Below are 16344 nucleotides of genomic sequence, written 5' to 3'. Positions count from 1 at the left end.
TTGAAGGGCGAGGGAACGTTCCAAGCCCTTGAGAAATAGTGAAATGATATTAATTCCTTTTCTGAAGAAATTGATTATGAAATAAGATATCCCAAAATTTTAGGTGCTGCTATTAGAGAGTTAAAATGCAAGGTTTCTGATTGGGATATAGCTAACAACCTTCAAAAGTTGATAGAGAAATCTTCTTTTAAAGAATATGTTTTACAAAGAGTCCCTACAAACCAACCAATTGATTATATTGTGAAATCTAATAGTTCTAAAATAAGATGTTTTATTGTGAGATTGCGCTTTAACCAACTACCAACTTACTAAAGGTTAGCGGCTTGGAATGAAATTCAGTGACATTTGAGACTGTAGATTTTCTAATTTACAGATTCAAACAAATAGCAATTTTTTTACGTCATGTCAATGTTTCACAGATGTTTATTTGAAAGGTAATAGCAATCTTCTATATGATACGCTATCACCTTTAGATCAATTTTGGCATATATTTGTTTAGGGGAAATGACAATCTTGAGTAACAGCTTTTCATATTTGGCACATATTGGGAAAAAGGTGTTGTATTAAGGACACATTATACGTTTTGCATGTGCTTTTATAAAGTTATGGTTTTTATTTGAACATCTTACTGGTTCCTTTAGTCTTGATGAAATGACTTGTTATGTAATTGTTTTTTATATTGCTGTAAATGGTGTATATGGTATTGCTTCATGCTCTGGAGTATCGCTTGAAAACAAACTTCGACTATGGAAATTGTTGTGCTGTTTCTGCTTTTTTGTTCAAGCATTTACATGCTTGGATCCTGTAACCCTATTACTTAGGATGATTTAGGGTGTGCATGTTATTAAGGTGCCCAGGAACCCTGGCACAATGTTCTGTATAGTCTTGTCTTATCTTTTCACAGTTCCTCTGTGATATTTTACCAGTTGGAGACGGCATGCCTGCACTCGCCATTCTGCCATATTATACTGTGTCAGAAATGTTAAACTCCCCTTCGACCTCCATTGCAAGTGGAAGGGGAGTGGTGTGCTGCTGCCAATGGGACACATGTCACTACTCAATTTCGAAATGGAAAAACGCACCTGCCCACAAACCAGCACCACTAATACACAATGGCCTTATTCTAGCACTGTGCTCAGGCATTGCCTATGTATAGCCTTTATAGTGGTTTCTGAGGTGGGAGGTAGGGGATACGGCTCTGGTTGCACCATATCATCTTTGCATGCTTAGTTATTGAACAACTTTGAACTGTGGTTTTACTTGACATGTAGCTCTCTAGATGTGTTAGACTTCAACTCCCATCATTCCTCACCATTGGTGAGATTGGCTGAGGCAGCTGGTTGTTGAGAGCGCTGTTTGTATTCTCTAATTTCTTATGCTGGGGTGGCGAGTGCTTGGCAGAAAGACATGAGTACAGGAGGGGCCTTTAGTCTCCCATAGCCCCAATAAGATTATGTTGCCCACATGTTTCATAGAGTACCCCTGATATTTAGTAATGTCAGTTGAGTGACCTTTTTCATTTCTCACAGGTGTGACCTCTCAAAACTCATACTTGCAGTGCTTACAGACAGACAGACAGAGAGGCCTGACCCCAGTAACTATTGCCTACTGGACATGCAGAAGCAGAAAACATAGTTTAACATTTTTCTATTTACATATTGACTCAACATACATTTTGTTACGAATAAATAAGCACACTGAAAAATAAATGAGTTCACACAGATGGCTGTAGTTTTGTGGTGTTAGCAGCAGGTGGATGGAACAGAGACTTGCCTGACAGAGGGGCCGAAGGGTGATGGCACAGGCGGCCACAGTAGTGCCCAGACATACCATCACTGCATCCTCAAGAAGTAATTGACCTTATCCTTGTAGCCCTGGGTATGATCACCTATGTATTTCGAGCAGACAAAGGGCAGAGCCAATTTCCTCATATTAAGAGGTAGGGCTGCCTTGTCATTTGATCCATCAAAGTAAACTTTGTTAAGCTATTGCCAATACCATTTGACAATGCTTAACACTCAACAGCAATTCTGAGAAAGCTTGTGTTAAGTATTCCAGAAAAAAAGATGCACATTTGCTCAAAGAACAGTCTGAATGTTTGTGTAGTGTCGGCAAATGCAGTTTGTCTCTGATTCACAAAATGATAATCTGCAATTACACAGGCCCAAAATTACTTGGGTGAACTCAAAGTTCCGGCAAAGGAATAGCGGATTGCCCAGCAAACGCAGGGGGCGCTAGAGGGCCAGCCGGAATAGGGGGCCATCCCTCTAGCACCCTGCGTCCAGCTCGCCACCACTCCCATGAAAGAGGTGGAAGGGAGGCCCCAGCTGGCCCTGGAAGGTACTTAAATATCCCTAGCTGCAGGAGGTCGCACTCGTTGCAGTCCGGAAGTGACAGACCCCTCGAATCAAAGTGGAGGATGGAGCAGGACAGCACATTGCCTCCCCCCTCCCAGTGTCACGGTAAAGGTGGAGTTGACGTGGTCGGAGCGTTTGGTGCCGACCGTCGCTGGCCGCCTCTTGGGCGGTAAGCGCTCCCTCCATGGTTTCGGGCCCTAGGTTTTGAATGGTGCTTGCGATGGCCTGGCTCAGAAAAGGCTTTGCCTTCCAAAATTGAATTGACGTGGTCTGCATGTTAGGTGCCGACTGTCGCTGATCAGCCTCTATGGCCATTAGCGCTTCCTCCGCACTTGGGCTGTGACCACCGCTAGGCGGATTGAGAGGTTGTTCAGATTAGGGCTCTCTGGCCGTTCCCGGGCTCCTTCGCCCGCCTGCTTTGTAGGGAGAGGCGAAGAACGTCCTCTCAGCGCTGGGTGGGGGGAGAGGTGCAGCCATCGGATGGCACTGGCCGATTTTGCAATCTGTCCATTTAGGATGTTGAATTTAAAGGATGCGTCTGCATCGTTGTAGCGCATGTGCCGTTCACGGGCCGAGGATCTCGCGCATCTCAAGTGTCAGATTGTGGTGATGTAGGATATGTCTGCATCAGGGGTAAGTACTCACCTTCCAGAGATGAGAGCCGGGATCATCGCATGGGCGGGATACCAATTTCAATCCTGGTGCCTCCATTAGGGTGGTGGTCGTGGAGCCTGGAATGGCGGGCTGTTCCCTGTTGGTGCACTTACTACCCCACCTTCCGTGATCATTTGCAGTGTTCGGTGGGCGCCAAAAGGGTTTTTAGGGCGATGGCAGCACTGGAGGTTTGGCGGTGCTCCTCTTGGCCCCTCCTGCACAGTACCATCATTGCACATCAGGGCAGTGGATTGCCCCGGAAAACAAGCGCCGGGGCCCAGGGTGCTGGGCAATGGAAAGAATCTGATCAACATATGCTGAATGCCAATTGGTCAGTATGGTTTTGCAGAGGACACGGTTTCCGAAACCTGTCCGGGCATAAAAGAGAGATTGCTTACACAAATGTTGCGGGATCAGTCCAGGTTGAAAAGGGATGGGCACTACCTTTGGACAATATCCCTTCTGTATAATGCCAGAGTTAAATCCATCATACTCTATGGCGTGGAAATTGGGGGTTACAAATATCTTCTCCAACTGCAACATTTAGAAGCAATGATATTGTGGAAATTGTTCCGTCTCCCTCAACAAGTGTCAATAGAATATATTCTTTTGGAATTTGATCTTAAGAGTATTACTGCTGATGTCAATAGTAGAATACCGCTGAGCTATGAATTGTTTTTACTACTTGATAATAGCACCATTGGAATACCTTTCTTGGCTGCTTTTAAGGCTGTGGATAAGTGCTTGAAGATAGTAAGTCTGGGCAAGATGATGAGCTCCCATAAAATATGGAATGACAAGTATGCCATCACGAAGTCTAGCTGTCCAGTAGGAAGTTTTAAAACATGGTTAAAAAAGCGACTAAGGAAGCCAGTTTTGAAGCAAATATTGTAAAGTTGGCGACTCTTAAACATAGTGGCGTCTATTTTGAGTTTCGCATGAATAGGTAATCATCTCCAATATACAATAAAGCCTATCCGGCTCCAAAAGTTATTCGCCAGTACTTACTTATGAAATGTAATTGTTGCGGAACTTGGAAGCAGAGAGAGATATATATTATGAAGTCTATAGATCTATTAAGTGGTGTCGTCTTTGTGGCAATTTCATACCAGAAACTGTGAAGCACCTACTTGTAGAATGTGAGAGCCTGGATAGACTCAGAGTATCCTATTTAAAATCGTATGATAATCAGTTTAAATGCGATGACATTTTTAATTGTTGGGATCTTTTTATGGAGGGACAGGACATGACTTTTATATACTATTTTACATTGTTTTATTGGAAATGTGTTGAGATTTTAAAGCAATTATTTGAAGGTGTACTGTAAAACGCATTGTCAGAACTAGATTATATCAAGGGAAATCACTGCATTGTTCTGGGATGTACATTATGGCAGCTCACATGTTTTTATGTTGTAAATGTGACTTGTAGTTTTTAATCTATTTGTACATGTGTTTATAATGATGTGATGTTTATTTATTTTTCACGGTCTAATGTTTGATATTGTATATACAAAACCGATTGTTTAAATGTATTTTAAATAAATAAATAAATAAATACATTCGGACAATCCAGAGTGCGAGGGTTCAGGGCGGGGCCTGCGGATAATGCCTGCACAACCGTTCATTATTTTTCAGGTGTGGGGTATGTTTTATGTAACAAATGATCCTAAAAAGTGAAAGCATGGGCAATGAGTTAAATATATGGAAATTGGAAAAAAAATACCTTAACATTTACGTACACGGCCTGGTCCCAGGGACAGCGCAGGTCACATTGGATGGGTTTAGGATGGCGGGTTCACGCGTTGGCAGCGACTGTGCGATGAACGGCGCCAAGTGCAGGTTGGAACCGGGCAATGCCGCGCAATCCGTATGGGGCTAAGTGGTGATTGCCCACCGAGGTGATCACCACTTAGCCGTGCAGTCTCTATGGAGCCAAGTGGTGATTGCCCACCGAGGTGATCACCACTTAGCCGTGCAGTCTCTATGGAGCCAAGTGGTGATCGCCCACCGAGGTGATTTGCCAGGCCGCCCGTGTTTTCTTTTGGGTCATAGAATAAAGAGGACCTGAATGAACGTGTCTGGGGAGTACAGTTTTATACAGTATAAATTAAGGATAAAATACATTTCATCAGAACAGTGGGGTTTGTTTAAAGCGGTAAGATGGCTCGGTGGGTTGAGCGCCTGCGATGTGTGTTTGAACAGCAGGCACATGTTCAGAGCCTGGCAAGGACATCAGAGCCTTAAAGAGTTGGGCAGAGCAGGAGGACAGTTCTGAGGCAACGTGTTGATCCTGTGAGCAAGACAATCAGGGCAGCACATCAGAGGCGTAGCTAGGGGGGGGGGGGTGTAGCCCCGGGTCTTTTGGTTGTAGCCCCGGATAGAAGCTCAGGTGCTACAACCAAAATGCTAGCTAGCCTCGAGTCCCGCCAGTACCTACATTAGCTTGCTTAGCCCATGATCTTTTCCAGATCTAGCAACACCCCTGCAGCACAGGTTCAAACCCCGATCTCGCCCTTGCTTAGGAAACGGGTTCAGAAAGGTTAATTAATCAGGAATGGCATGAGCGGTATTTGCGTCTCGCAGATGCCAGTGAGTTGTTGGAGGTAATGCAGAACGCTGCACAAGCGACAAGCAGATCTGGGGCTGGGAGAAGCCCAGGAGGGGTGTGGGAGAGCCCCATCCGAGCCTGCCGTCATTTGCAGACGGTGATTACTTTCGGGAAGACCTTATTGTCATTCTTTCTTCACATTTCCCGCAGGTGCGGGACATCGTACTAGGTCTTCTGCTGCTGGCCTGCTTTTTTGCCTGGACTATGCGCATGGGGCGGGGCCAGTAAAATGCCCTGCTTAGCCGGGTGCAGTAGTGGGTCCCACAGGCACACTGTGCACTGCAGCGCTGCTCTTAGAAGCACTCTCTGCCACTCAACAGAGGCCTGACGTGACCCAGCACCAAACCGAGGCAGTGGGAGGGGCACTTCAGAAGCAGCATAACGCCTAGTGAGCTAACGTGAGGATAAGCAGGGCCAAGTTCCTCCTTCAGTATGCTAAGGACACTGGGGAGGGGGAGGAGCTTTAGTGGAGGTGTGCAGCTGGCAAGGGTGACTAACCACGAACATCATCTCTCCAGATGGAAATCGCCGGCTCCCGCCCTTGAGGAGCCATCCCAAGAAGAAGACGACGGTCCTGTCTATTCTCTTGTATTTTTCTGTTCATGTCTGCAGTGTTTTGTTTGTAACAGACCTACGTGCTGCTGCAATGGAGCAGAGGCATTGTACCTCCTCTTTGAGGAGGGGACACATAGGGGGCATGATAGCAGACACAGGAGGATCATAGTTCCAGGACCCGTCATACAAAAGGAGCCCTAGAAGGGATGGGGAAACCCCCAGAGGGGCATTCTTACTTCTGCTGAGCCACCCAGGCTATTAATATCGCAGCAGCAGCAGAGCTAAGGGCCATCATAACAGACTGTCAACACGACTATTGATGCAAGACTGCCTGTTGTCAATACACCGGCTCGGCTCCCGGTCCCATCATCTGCAGTACCGCAGGATCTTTCTTAGCTGGATACACCTTTGCTTGCGCGACAGTGATGGGGTGATCGCAGGAACATTCTTGAGATGGGAGATCGTGGATGAGGTGGCCGTGCCCCTGTTTCATAACCTCAAGTTACGGGATGTTAAGGAGGCGCTCCTCCCTGAGGATGTGCCCGACACCAACAGTCGTTCCCCAGTGCCTAAATCTAGACTTCGTGTGCTACAGAATATCCGGGATGTCATCACCAGGGGCCGGAAGGAGCCTGAGAAGGTGTCTATCCTGAGGGGGGTAGCCCAAACTGTAGCCCCTACAGGGGTTTGGCTAGCAACTGCACGGAGGAGGGCTTATGGAGCAGCAAACCTTTCTTTTAGAAGTTGGGGCTTACTCTGGTTACATCACACAGTCTCTATTTAAGGATTTTCAGGCACTGATTCCTGCCCAGGAAGAGGATCAGGATTGCGAGGACTTGATTGAAACTATCTAAAAAAGAGATAATGCTGCCTCTGATAGTTCCTCTGGTATAATGAGAGCAACAGCCAGGGGGACGTCTCAGTTAACACAGCCAGGCAGCAACATTGGCTTAGACAATGCAACGAGGAAGCCTTGCAGAAGGCCATTTTAATGTGACTGCCTTTCCTACATCAAAAGATCTTTGGCTTCCCAATCACTGAATTGGTCAAACAAGTCAAGAAGGACAATGCTCTGTCAGAACCCAATCAGAAGCAGGCCCAAGGTACACTGCCTTATACATACCAGTCTAGAGCGTCCTTTGAGGCCCAGAGAGGTTCCACATGCACCAGCGTTCATGACAGAGGAGGTTAGAAGCCCAAGGTTAGGCCCCCGGCAGCTACTGGTACTTCCTGTCTTGGAGAGTACAGAATCCTGGTTATCGTCTACAGTGGTGCACCACTTACATCTGTTCATCTCAGTGTAGGAAGAAGATGCCAGACTCGCCTTTGTCCAGCACATAGTGTAAAAGGTTTATACCATTGTGTTCAGCTCCTCGTCACCAGATTCTGAGGTACTCGTGACTCTGTGGCCCAGGGTCCCTGTGAAGAGGGCTTGCCTCCAGGAGGGTGTTCAACAGCTGTTGTTAAAGGGAGCTATTCAGACTCTACCCAGTCTGGAATAGGAACTTGGTGTCTCCTCCATTCTGTTACTGGTATTGAAACCCTTGGGAGAGTGGAGACCCATAACAGACCTGTGTGAACATGCGGCCCAAGCAGATTGCTTTAACATTTTTGACTCATTAGGGTTTCATTCCATTGTGCCGAGAGGGGACTTTCTCTCAGGGATCAATATTTCCAGATTCCTGTTAAGGAATGTCAGAGACAGTTCCTCAAGTTTGAGGTGGAGGGATAATAATTTTCAGTTTCAGGTAATTCCTTTTGGTCTCAGATGGCCCCCAAGGTATTTCCATTGGTTCTGGCTCCATTGGTGGCCCTTCTCCATGCCCAGGGCATATGTCTCCACCCCTACCTTGGCTACTGGCTGACTCATGCCCCTTAACCTTCTCTTGCCCTCGAGAACACAACTATTGTTCAGAACCTCTTGGAGAGTTTCGGGTGTTTTCAAATCTACAGAAGTCCCTCTTGATCCCCACACAAGTGATGGAGTTTGTAAGGGGTCTTTTAAACACCTTGAAAGGATTGGTTTGTCTACACCACCACAGATCGACAAAGATCCAGAACAGAGACCTATTAGCCAGGAAGGATGATTCAGTCCTTTAATGGTTGGAGGTACACGGGGACTTGCCAGCTACAGCCTTTGTGGTTGTCTGGGACAGGTTCCACTTGAGACCCTCAGTAAAGGTAGTCTGAAAGCACCCTTCTCTTTTAACCTTTCCATGTCTGGTGCAAAGTTTACAGCCCTTTGACCTGCTACTTTGGTGTTATACCTCTTGGCACACTATGATGCAGCATCAGTGGGCTATTCCAGGTTGATCAGGGTGTCTCCCTATATCAGGTGGAAGTTGTGGCTCAATGATTTACACCTCCTTTAGGGTTTCCGGTTGGAACCCCCAAGCCTCTGATTCTCATGACAGATGCAAGTCAGACAAGGAGGGGTGCAACACTGGGGTACATGTACATTCAAGTGAAATGGTCCAGATGGGGGGGGGGAGATATTCGATTTAGAGAGAGCTGTCAACAATTTGGAGATCCCTCTGTGCACAGACCTCCCCCACCCAGATCTCCAGAGGAAGGCTGCCCAGCTCCGCACAGACAATGAGGTGGCCAAGGTGTATATCATTTTTCAGGGTGGCTGCAGGTCTCAATCTCTCCAGCTGGTGATTATAGCTTGGGCAGAAGACAATCTCCTGTCTCTTCAAGGCGCATATATTGCACAGTGGACAATGTCAGGGCAGATACCTTGAGCAGGGTGCTTCCTTCCTCTGTGGAGTTCTTCCTGAGGATTCCTGCCTTCAGTAATTTGCAACAGATTCAGTACCCCGGCGGTCGACCTTTCTGCCTCCACTCAGGATGCTCTCTTTCAGAACTATAGGTCCAGGATCTAGGATCCCCTTGCTCTGAGCACAGATGCTCTTGTCCTTGCAATGACCTCTGTGCCTGCTGTTTGTCTTTCCCCCTTCCCTCTCATTCACAAGGAACTTTCGGGGGCCAGGAGATACAGGGCTCACCTGATTCTAGTGGTGTCAGCCTGGAGAATGAAGACTTGGTTTTCCCCTCCTGTTAGGAATCTCTAGGGGTTCCTGTTCCTGGGTTCTTCCCCACTGAGATGACCTGCTCTTCTTGCTAGACTTTGACCCAAATGGGATTGACGGCCGGGCTTCTGAACAGGTGGGTTTTGGGAAGGGGTCTGTTGTCTGCGACTCTTGCCCTGGCGGTTCAGGGCTGCACAAGGCCTTCCACCCTCAGGGCCTGTACTAGAAACCGACGTTAATTTGCCTCCTGGTGTGTCAAGGCTGGGCAACCCACTGTCGGCCAACCCAGTTAGTGTGTTAGGCTTCCTAGATGATGGGTCAGTTTTTGGGGTTGGCCCATACCACATTTTAGTCCCAGCTTGCTGCTATCAAGGCGTTCAAGGCTCTGTGGGTCTCCATTGCCTCAACAGAGAATTTGGCATCTTGCCTCCCATCATGTGGTTGAGATTTCACACGCGAGGGTGTGCTTTACTTTACAAACCTGGGACCTTCCTCATGTGCTACCAGCTCTACCTGTTGTCCCTTTTATGCCTTTACAGGAGATTTCTATCAATTGGTTGTCTTACCAGGGCTGGTTTCTGGTTTCAATGGCATATGCACAGGGGTGGAGTAGGAACCCAAAGGGACCCTGGAAATACAATTCAAAGTGGACCCTTATTACACATTTCCAGCCAGGCCAACCCTTTTCCTATGAGAACATTTGAAAATAACATTGGTTACCACACATAATAGTACCAGGGTGCAGAGGCCAACCAGGAAATCTTCAGATTTCCATATAGGCCAGTCCACCCCTCCATCTGCACATAGTTTGGGGGAGTTGGGGGCCTTCGTTGACTATGAGCCCATCTACAATGTGTTCAGGGGGGACTGGCTCTGTGCCCTCTGTCCCTCTTTAGGCCCAAGGTCATTTCAGATGTTCACCTGCATGAGGATCATGTCCTTCCTACCCTAGGTAACTTTTCAGGTGACTGGTACGCCTCTGCACCACCCTGTGGATGTGGGCAGGGTCATAAGGTTGTATAGGACAGCAGACTCCAGACAATGTGAACAGTTGTTTGTCACGTTTAATCATGGGCAAGCTGGTAAACAGCCGTCTATGGCTACATTGAGCAGGTGGGTTTGAATGGCCATCAAGATGGCCCACAAGACTTCTGGGGTCCCTCAAATCCCCATTGAATCTGTAGAGGGAAGGCCAACCCCATGCTATGCAGAGCCGCTTTCAAGATTGTCCTAGAATTGAATATCTGCAGAGCCGCCACTTTGGCTTCCCTACAGACCCTTGTCTCCCACTACAAGTTGTATGTTGGTCTCCCAAGGCATTTGTGTTGGCAATTCCTGACCCTGCAAAACTGTACCACTCTTGACCGTGCACTCATTTTGTTGAAATTATACTACTGCAAGATACTAATGCTAGGCTCCTCGAACGCTAACCTTTCCAAACTCCAACTATTGCAAAATAAAGCACTGCGAGTAGCACTTGGCTTAAAAAAATCCAACCACATTTCCAATATGAGGAGGGAAGTGCACTGGCTTCCCGTGAAGCTAGAATTATCTTCAAAACACTTTGTGTCACCCATAAGTGTCTCGCCAAGAAAGCTCCCACTTGCATAATAATGGCATCACCCTAAACAAAACCACGAGAATTCTGAGATCCAATAACAATACCCAACTCTTTGTCCCATGCTTCAAAAGCTCGAGGGCAGTGCGGAGCAGCTTCCCATTGTTGGCATCTAAATTATGGAGCTCCCTCCCCTTGCATACTAGAAATGAGCCATCCCACCACTGCTTCAAGAAGACGTTAAAAACGTTGCTTTTCAACAAATTCTAAACCATTAGCAGATCTCCCTCAAGGCCCACCTACACAACACTATCTATGAATGATGTACCGTCACCATCTAGCTTTCTCCCAATTATACTGTAATTACAATTGTGTATTGTCGACCCGACCACCATCAAGTGCAATTGTGAGTTCATTGTAACTAGAGAATTGTGCCATAGTCGGTCTGTACCATTAACAATGATGCATGAAATGTAACTGTATTCCTCACTGTAACCAGAGATGTAAGCCTTTTGGAACCTACGTCGTGAAACCCCCGGGTCTGGGTGTATAACAAATGAAATAAATAAATACATACATACATACATACATACATACATACATACATACATACATACATAAAGACATTTTGTCTTGTGTTAATGACTAAAAGTGTTTGGCATTAAATGTTGTGTGGCTCTGCATCTGTGTGGTTGTCTCTGTATTTTAAAAATTCACGGCTGCAGTTACTGTTTATGTCCTCATACCGTAAGGACAGGGGCAAGGAAGAGGGGCGGGGAGGTAATGTTCTAATTACTTATCGGTAATCCCATTATTCTGAGTCCTTCTCTTCCTTGTCCCACTCCTGGAGCCTATCTCAGCCCCCTTGGGGGAATGGGGTGTGTCAGCTGCTTGCACATTGAACAGGACATGTGGCTGGTCAGGGTGGCCTTCCTCCCTTCCCTGCCTCTGGGCAGGGGGCAAGATCACCCTGTTCAGGGGGCGGATCAGAGGAGTTTGCGGCTGGAATATTCCTGTCACACGAGGCTGAAGTCTCATATTGTAAGGAACGCAATGAGGAAGAGAAGGACTCAGACACAGCCAAGGGAATGTACTGGACTGGGTGGCCAGTGAAAGCCTCCCCCTTAGGGCTACTTGACCCCTGTCATGCGTTTGGTCAGACATTTTTTTTTATTTCCTTTGGTTTCTCCATGCCGTCTCCGAAAATTCAGGAAAAAAATTCTATCATCAGATCTCCTGTCGCAACTTTGAAAAAGTACATCAATCAGATTTAAAGTCATGTCTTGATGCCCTCATGGCTTCCACACAGGAGTCTAACCACCCTGATCATCTGGTTTTGGAATTCGATAATTATTTTACTATACATCTCAATTGAATCACGACGGTCACGGTCACTTCAAAATTGGTTAGGGAGAAGAGTATAAACCAGAAATGGTTCCCATCTGCTTTGTTGGATCGAAAAAGGGAAACAAGAAGGGCTGAAAGAGCCTGGCTGAGAGATCAATCAGAGTTGAATGGGGACAAATGGAAATCTCTGGAAAAGCTTTATAAGAAGGAGATTATCCGAGCCAAAGGCCTAATTTTGGACACCCAAATTGCTCAGGCAAAAAATAATGTGGGCAAGCTTTTCCAGCCTCTAAGCGATCTGGAGAAACCTAAGAATATATTACCCATCAGAAGGATCACTCAGATGCAGATTTCGAAGTTATACAAAAAGTGTTGGCTCTGAAATTATCATCTGCTCTCTCGCAAATTGCTACTAATTTAGATAATATGTTGCCCATAGGTAATCAGTATCTGGGCGTGGAGCCTGTCCAAAATACTTCTCCTACTCTTTCCTTTAAGTGTACATCAGGGGAAGTCCTTCTAACTATTATGAAAAAAATGGAACCATCTACATGTGAAGGGGAGCTTCTCCCATCCAAGATTATTCTAAATAATAAATAATTATTTGTACCTTTTCTGGCTCGCCTGATCTGATAAATGCTAGCTTCGGGGAATCCTCTGTCCTGAGGGCACTAAAAAGGTTTCTGTGACCCCATTACTGAAGAAGCCGGGCCTTGATCAGACTGTGCTGACAAATTTCAGACCTATTTGTAACGCACAGTTTCTTTTAAAAATATTGGATAAGGTGGCAACTGTCCAGCTTCAAGAGCACCTGGACATTTCTGGAAAGTTGAACCCAAACCAATCAGGTTTCAGAACAAGTTATGTGACTGAGAGCGCACTTTTAAATATGAAAAATTAAATGCTCCAAATCATGCATCGGGGCAAGGCGGGCCTGCTGATGTTGTTGGACCTATCAGCAGCCTTTGACCTTGTCGACCACAGGAAATTGTTGGCTGGTCTGGCGTTGGAGGGTTCCTACTCTCCTCAGACTATAGCCTGGTTAAAGTCTTTTTTGACTGGCCGTGAATCTCGCATTTTGTGGGGCCAAGCACACTCCCCATATGAATTGTTAGAATATGGAGTCCCACAGGGCGCATGTTTATCCCCCTCGTTATTTAACATCTTTTGCCCTCCCCTCTGTGAGCTCTTGGACAAGCTGGGTGTACACTTTACAAATTATGCGGATGAAACCCAGCTTGTCATCGAGCTGAGCGGCTTGTATAAAGAGGATGCAGAGTATATAAATAAAGTCTACACAGCAATCCAATATTGGACGGCCAATAATGTGATGTGTTTGAACTCTTCCAAAACGGAGCTTATGCCGTTTGGCTCTCCCCAGGCCAGATCCAAACTGGATGGTCAGTATGAGAGTTTCTGTATTGAAAGTCATCCCATTAGAATTGTAGATAGAGTTAAAACACTGGGTGTAATTTTTGACTCTGCCTTGAACACCAAACTGCACATTGACCATGTTTGTAACAAGGCTCAATATCTACTCAGGTTACTTAGGAAAGTAAAACCATATGTGACAAAGGTTAATTGAAAGATTATCATGCATGCGTTAATCATGACGAGAATCAACTATTGCAATGTTTTAACTGATTGGATACAGCAGAAATTGTATCTGGCGGCTCCAAATACTCCAGAACGATGCAGTGCGCATAGTTAAGGGGGTCCCCAGACATCAGCCAATTACCTCATATAGAAGGAAGTTACATTGGCTTCCAGTAGAAGCACGAATCCGCTTTAAAGCCTTGACCATCGTGCATAGATGTCTGTATGGTAAGGCTCCAGACTAGCTGAGAGATTGCGTTACAATCCAGCATCATCTCAGATCCACTAGAGCTAGCGAGTCAGTGCGCCTCTCGTGTCCAAGAAGCAGAAGAACCAGGGGCATGGGCAGATCATTTACTGTCTGTGCCCCCAGTCTTTGGAATAAACTGCCTAAGGAACTACGTGTGGAGACAGACTTATTGAGAATTAGGAAAGTGCAAAAGACTATTCTGCTTGGTTAGCCTTGACTTGGTCTTAGGCCTATTTGCTTCTGCCTATTTCCCCACCTTGATGGGTTTTCGGCGCCCTGATGCCTGTGGGCTTCGGTGCCTCATAAACCCAAATCAAATCAATGTAATGATATTACCAGTATGTAACCAGAACATTAACCAAATAAATGTCGATGGGATTCAAGCTAAATAAACGAACCACTGACACAACATCCACGTACATCAAGAACTTGTCAGCATGAGCTGCTCTAAGAAATGACACTAATTAAGTAATGAACAGCAGGTACACCACAGCACAATTCCTTAATATCATTCTGTTTTTGCTTCTACATCTTACTTTTTTCAGTACTTTTTCAGATTGATAACCAATGCGAAAAGCATAGGAAGTAATTTTTCAAAAGTCTAACATAATGTTATAAATAAATGTTAAAATAGTCTGTGTTGAGTATTCTAAATTAAATATTCTGCATCAGATGTTGACCAGTTGAAACCAGGTAGATGTATTTTGGATAGCCACGTATTTGGGGCACCGAGAATGGTGAGCATTGTAGGAATATTCACAATAAGAATAACATTTCTAAAGTATTTTCAACGCCTATTTACAGATTACCACTATATGGGGGTCATTACGAGTTGGGCGGTAAGGGTTTACCGGGACCCGTTAAGGGACCTTGGAGCTAATAACGGGCCCGCAATTTGCGGGCCCATTATTAGTGCCTTCCCCATTCCCATTGAGCCCTATGGGGGCTCGGATGGGAATGGGGAATGGTATTTGGCATGGGGACTTACTGGATCCGCATAGGTCGGAATGTCCCGCTAAGTCCCCATTCCACCTACCCGGACCCGGACCCGGACCCGGACCCCCTATGACAGTGCAATAGCTTTATGCGATCCTGAAGAAGGATGGAAACTAAAGACTGAATTCCTGTGTGCCGAAACTCTTCTTTCATCAAAATAACAATGCACATCTGTTGAAACAAAAGTCGTGGCTGACAAAATATTTGCATGTCAGCACATACATAATTAAGGACATTTTGTGCACTTTTTCTCTATATAAAAGATTGTACAGCAGATGTTTTATTGAGTTTGTAAGACATGTGTGATTGACTCTCTAGTTCCATCATATTTTTGATTCTTGATTTCTTTTCATTAGTTACACTATGACTAATTATCAATTATGTCATTTTGTGTGAAACACTTCATGTGACTATGTTATATATTAAAGATATATTTCTGTACGAATGCAGTTTTTTGTTTAACAATATGTAATATGCCAGTCCTTGGTAAATATATCTTGGCTTAGTGAATTAATTACAGTGGCATTGCTGGGATTTATTGGGTGTGTGGCATCATGACATTGATTTAAGGTGTGAAGGTGAGCATATCTGGCATATGCTGTGTGCACTTCATAGAAGTCATTTACATTACCAATGCTGGCAATATATTGCAGACACAGTAATCATGGACATTTTGTAAATGCTTCGGTGTGCTGTTGGTGACTTGGCATGCATTGGATTTTGCATGTGTTTCCCTAGAGAACCAAGTGTAAACGATATGGCGATTTCCCCATTTTTCTCAAAGACTGTGTTGTGAAATGCTACATTACAAATACATTATTTGTAAACATTCCTTGGCCTTAAACCCAACAGCAAGCTCATTCAGATAGGATACTAATGTCCTGCCACTGAACATATTCACCAGCCCCACTGAATATAATTTAGAATGGCAGTGCCCCACAGGATCCACCTGCCCCCTCACCCCCCAGCAGCAAAAGCTGCCACTGACCGGGAAGCACTGTGGGTTCCATTCCTTCACCCTGTGCGGTGCGGCCCCACTTTGGAATATTGCTGGAAAATTACCAGGAGTATTCTGCTATTCACACCGCTTAAATGGAAGTATACTGTCCTGAGCTGGCCACCGTCCCCACACTACATGATTGTAGAGGTCTAATGGATATGCAAGGAAGGTCTGGCCAAGCACCTATATTCTGCATTTCTATCAAGAAACAGACTATGCAACAAGGATGATCACATTTCGAAAATATCCTTTTGAATTGTGGAATATTAAAGATGGCAAAAAGAACATTTTTAGGTATGCAAATCTTTCTGCAGAAATGTGTGCCCCAGCCCATATTTGTGTATGGGCCTGTCAGACCACACTATCAGCATGTAACTGTGTTTATAAAA

The 16344-nt window shown here is 45.5% G+C and overlaps 1 protein-coding gene across 1 annotated transcript in view; it reads right to left on the bottom strand.

Moving 5' to 3' along the window:
• Window positions 1-16344, bottom strand: part of NMNAT2 (nicotinamide nucleotide adenylyltransferase 2) — a 539474-nt gene that overhangs the window by 23220 nt on the left and 499910 nt on the right. The window lies entirely within an intron of this gene.

The sequence above is a fragment of the Ambystoma mexicanum genome, chromosome 1q (genome assembly GCF_040938575.1).
Source record: "Ambystoma mexicanum isolate Mex_15411 chromosome 1q, UKY_AmexF1_1, whole genome shotgun sequence".
In the NCBI taxonomy this organism is placed as follows: domain Eukaryota; kingdom Metazoa; phylum Chordata; class Amphibia; order Caudata; family Ambystomatidae; genus Ambystoma; species Ambystoma mexicanum.
This window is presented reverse-complemented; position numbering and strand designations above follow the sequence as displayed.